The following is a 4969-nucleotide window of genomic DNA, read 5'->3' as shown; positions in this document are numbered from 1 at the left end:
CATTTTGGCTTCGGTCGCTGCTCCTGCACGCTCCCGGCATTCTGATGGTAACAGGAAGTGACGTCATGTGTCTTCTTCCTGAGTTATTTGGGGTTATTTTGTATTCTACGCTACACAAACCCACAAAGAAGAGACTAGACCGCAGAAACGGTGGCGAATCACTTTAGAAACAATAAATATTGGGTTAAAGTTGCAGGAAAGTTGCGGTGTTTTGGGGCAAAGTTGCAAAAAGTTGCGATTTCGCGGGGTTTGCTTGATTTTGCGTTAATAGTTGCGATCGCAACATCGCAAAATCCTGGAGGGTCTGACATATTACTGCTCCAACAATCACATACTGTATTCTGTATTAGTGTCTGCATACAGTCTTAAATATAAAGTTTGAGGGTCTGATCTTTACCGATATTGAGCTAAAATTTGGTGCAGCTGAAAGTCACCCTTAACATACTTTGTGTAACTTTCTACAAAATGGATACAACTGATTTGTCAACATGAAATGATCCTAGTCTAAAACTCTGGCAGGAAACACAGCAGGTGACATGATTCAAGGAATGTTGGGCTTTTAATTTTAATATCCAGTTATCCATTTAGTGCCTATATTCTAAAACTGGTGGTTCTTCTTCTTCTCATTCACAATTTTGAGCCGGTTGATCATTTTCCTGGAAGCCCATCGATTGTGTGAAGCGCTCCACCAGGTTTCTGTGCCGTCAGATCATTACAACCACAGCCAGACTCGGGAAAACAATTACAGCAACTGTTTTGTTTGAGCCAGAACCATTGATGTACCATCAGAGGAATAAGGAGAAAGAAAAAAAAAAAGACAGGACAGAGAGGAAGATGATGAGGATGAAGCTGAAATGAAGGCGCACATGAAAGACTTGAAGAAGAAAGAAAAGTCGTGAACTCAGGCAGAAAATGATTGTAAGAATGAGGGTTCAGAACATAATTATTTGAGGTTAAACATTGTACCTTGGCGTGTGGAGCCGTCAGCTGTTGAAAAAGCCGAGCTGAGGTAATGAAAACACTGATGGGGCCTTTTTGTTCGGCGCTCTCAGGCTTGTAACTCCGATGTTTGATCACCTGAGATGAGCAGAAGGGGAGCGTCAGCGTGGATGACAGCTTTTCAGGGAACGACAAAAACTTTATCTAATGGAGATCTGCTCCCTTGGTAAAATGTTTGTTATTGCGACGCGAAGGCCTCGTAAAATGTTTTTTTAAGTACGGAAATACAAGCGTCCGTTTGGCAGAAAGTGTAAAACAGAAGCAGTTTACCTCCTGGAAGGTTGGTCATCCTGTCCGTTCTGCTGGATCGGTTGGAGACGATCCCCGTCACTGTGATGAAGGAGACCCTTTAAATAAAACACAGACACAAAGGTTTTACATTAAAACAGGTCAAAATTAACCTAGGTTGCAATTAATTTAGGTAAACAATGTTACAAAGCATCTCACTGGGCTGCAAACTTTGGAGATTAGGTTTAGATACAAAATTGCAAAAAAAAAAAAAAAAAGCTAATTTCTGAAAATCTCAAACGTTTGCATGGCAAAACTTAGCAGAATTTAACATGTCGTACTGGCAGGAAAACAGAAACACACCAACTCAGGCACTCTAAAGTTGTGGAAACTAAACTGTGGGTTTTGGTTTCAGCTGTCTTCAGACGATGCAAGCTTAAACTGCAAAAACATTTAACCGAAAGGATGGAGACCATACCAAAAAAACGCATTAGATATAATTCATGAATGGGATGCAGTTTGAAGTGGGATTCTATGGAAAAAAAGTAGCATTTAGGACCCAAGTAGTTTGTTTAAATACAGACTTTCTGTCCACACCATTCTCACCAACTGCTGAAATACCAACGTGACGCCAACAGGGGGCGCAAACAGCCAAAATAATATATTGATGGACATTCTTAGCTTAGCCAAACAATCAGTCGTGTTGATTAATACGGTTTACGTTTTTCTTTCCATCATTAACTATTTTAGCACCAAATCAAAGTTTAATGGCGCCAAGTAAAAGGAAGACAAAGAAAACGAGTGAAAGCGGCTCCGTTGTTGTGGTTTTCTGGGTGCAAAGAGATGAACGTGAATAAATTTTGTTGCCGTGTTCGCTTCTGAGAAGCTTCAAGTCCAAATAAATCCTCATTTTTTTTTTTATTTTAACTTCCATTTTCTACTACAGAACATATTGAAAACTAAAGAGGCAATAAAAATTAATTCATGTTTAGAAAGAAAAACAAATGCTTACACTTTAAAAATCACAATGCATAAATTATTAATTTATTGTCTGAAAGCAGCAGCAGAGGAATCATAAACCTTCTGCCAACTCAAAGGAAGTTATGGCCGACTTAAGAGTTTGGATTTCCAAGAGGATCGAAATTATTGCCAAAAACTTTAGGACTGTTTTGAAATTATTCCCAGAACATAAAGGCCAATTCCAGAAACTACTGGAGGACTGGACAATCGGGGACAAGGAAGGATTCAGATCAATTTAAAAGAAAAAGTATTCTGATTGTATTTACTCCTCAATACGGAGTAAATAATCATTTCATTTAGTTTTTTTCCAGACAAACAGCTCAGTTACCTACAATTGTTCTTTGCCGATGGTAAATCTTAAGCTCCGCTTCTCATTTCTCATATATGAAAGCAAAGTAAACGTGCTGAGATTCTGGCCCACGGCCCGCTTTGGCTCCGGTTCTTACACACGCTCCAGCATTTCCCAGCATCCTTCACTGATACCCATCTAAATACACTCAAACTTCCCATCCCTGGCATCGTCTCCCGTTTAAACAAAGGTAATCGTGCGTGATTTGAGCATTAGCCAGCGTCATCAGTCATGGAGAGCGTAAATTCTCCACCCAAGCAGGTGCTGTTTGGCAGCCTCGGCCCTGCGGTGTTACACGAAATGTTTAAGCCAACTCCGAGTTGTAAAGCACAGCGGGGTAAATATTCTGTATCCTCGGTTCGCCTACAATCCATCATCGCGTGCCTCTGTAGCGGCTTCGCGGCAGCCAATATGCAGAGCGGACCGGCGCTGCGAGGCAAACTTTGTGTGGACTTTGGAAAACGTTGAAGCACAGATGGCTTTAAGTAAAACAATCCAGCATAACGTTCCCATGAATGATAAAAGAGGTGTTCTTCTGCACAAAAGTCCACAATGCTACTCACAAAAAAAAGGGCTTTTGGTTCTGTAGCCTGTCAGGTTTCTTCACATTTCCAAAATCAGGATTTGTTTTGGGGTCAGAGCTATAAAACAAATTAAAGAATTATGAAAGAAATGAAGGAGAGGTGTGTGTGCTTTATCTGCATGGTGCTGTGAGCTGTTAAATATGGTTAACTTTCAGCAGAACCAGTCCCTGACAGCTTTTGTAAGATGTCTGCTAGTTAGTAAAGTAAAAATTTATTTGTAGTTCAAAGAATAGACTTTAAAATACTGTTGTTAGTTTATAAATCACTGAACGGTTTAGCACCACAATACATTAAAGATCTGTTATCGCTGTACCAACCGTCTAGACCCCTCAGATCTTCTGGTTCTGGACTGCTCTGCATCCCCAGAACCCGAATCAAACGAGGAGAAGCAGCTTTCAGTTTCTATGCACCACAAATTTGGAACAAACTTCCAGAAAACTGTAAAACAGCTGAAACACTGGGTGCCTTTAAATCTCACCTGTTTAGAGCTGCTTATGGCTAAATTAGGGTTAGAGTGCGGGCTTTTTTCTCTTTCTTACCGTTTATTCATTGTCACATGCTGTTTTTATTTTGTTTTTTAATTATGTAAAGCACCTTGAAATGCCTTGCTGCTGAAATGTGCTATACAAATAAAATTTGATTGATTGATTGATTGTATAGCACATTTTAGCAGCAAGGCATTCAAAGTGCTTTACATAATAAAACATCAGTATTACAATCATTCAAAAAAAAAAAAATCAAGCAGATACACTTAATAGTCATAAGGAGATGGTCAACATATAATAAGATATTTTGTTCAGAGCAGCTTTACACCTGACTACTAATCAAAGGCAGCTCTAAACAGGTGAGTTTTCAGCCCTGATTTAAAGGAATTTACTGTTTCGGCTGTTTTGCAGTTTTCTGGGAGTTTGTTCCAGATTGATGGTGCAGAGAAACTGAAAGCTGCTTCTCCATGTTTGGTTCTGGTTCTGGGGATACAAAGTAGACCAGAACCAGAAGACCTGAGTGTTCTGGAGGGTTAGCATCCAGTTAGCCCCAAGTAGAGAACCCAGGGTGATTACTGGTAAAGTGTTGCAAACTTCTGAAGTCACCCCAGTTCAAGATGGCCCCCACAGATAATTGCAGCAGATCTCACTCCTGACCGGTGGTGAATACAGACCCGGAGTCAGAGGAGCTTGGTGAAATCAACATAAAAAACTTCAGTCACGAAACAAAACTCTGCCGAGGCAGCCGAAGCAGACTTACAGAAACACCACCGGAGCGTCCATGGATCCAGAGGCAGGAGGACGAGGACACACAGAGACAACCAGAGGGACAACTCTGGGAGAGAGACAACCGGCAGCTGGCTGATTAACAGACGAGCTGCAGCTGGGTTACAGACGAGCTGACACAGGGCTGAGTTTAAGGCCTAACTGCATATCGCCCGCCACCCTGAGACCTTAAAGAAAAAGTCCAAATTTTAGCTCAATGTCTGAAAACCTGAGTGAGTTACTAAGCATGCTAAGCGGCCATCTTGAATTGAGTTGACTCAAAAGGTTCATCAGTTCTAGATGGAAATCCAATAAATACTTTTAAAGACTTTCATTTAATTCTGAACAGTGGTTTGTGGGATATTATGCTAACTGAGTTGACTGAAAATAGCTAATGGAAAATATTTAAACAAATCTGTGCTCAGAGTATGTGTTAGGGATCAGTGTCAGCTACTACCACGCCTACTTTTAGCTCAATATCTGTAAAAATGGCCGAATTAGAGCCATCTTTCTGTTTTTTATGGTCAGTTAGCTGCGGC

The 4969-nt window shown here is 40.7% G+C and overlaps 1 long non-coding RNA gene across 3 annotated transcripts in view; it reads right to left on the bottom strand.

Annotated features, from left to right (window-relative positions):
- The window catches only part of LOC112450936, a 51385-nt gene extending 46617 nt beyond the window's left edge, over positions 1–4768 (bottom strand). The window contains exons 1-3 of one of the 3 annotated variants that reach the window (XR_003039664.2): positions 4426–4768; positions 1270–1346; positions 967–1077 (exon numbers count right to left, since the gene is read on the bottom strand). This is a non-coding gene — a long non-coding RNA (uncharacterized LOC112450936). The remainder of the gene's footprint in view (positions 1–966; positions 1078–1269; positions 1347–4425) is intronic. The other 2 variants (XR_003039663.2, XR_003039667.2) reach the window with 2 other exon arrangements.
- Between the last annotated feature and the right edge of the window lie 201 nt (positions 4769–4969).

The sequence above is a fragment of the Kryptolebias marmoratus genome, linkage group LG7 (genome assembly GCF_001649575.2).
Source record: "Kryptolebias marmoratus isolate JLee-2015 linkage group LG7, ASM164957v2, whole genome shotgun sequence".
In the NCBI taxonomy this organism is placed as follows: Eukaryota; Metazoa; Chordata; class Actinopteri; order Cyprinodontiformes; family Rivulidae; genus Kryptolebias; species Kryptolebias marmoratus.
The sequence above is the reverse complement of the archived record's forward strand: the minus strand, read 5'-3'. Positions and strand labels throughout refer to the sequence as shown.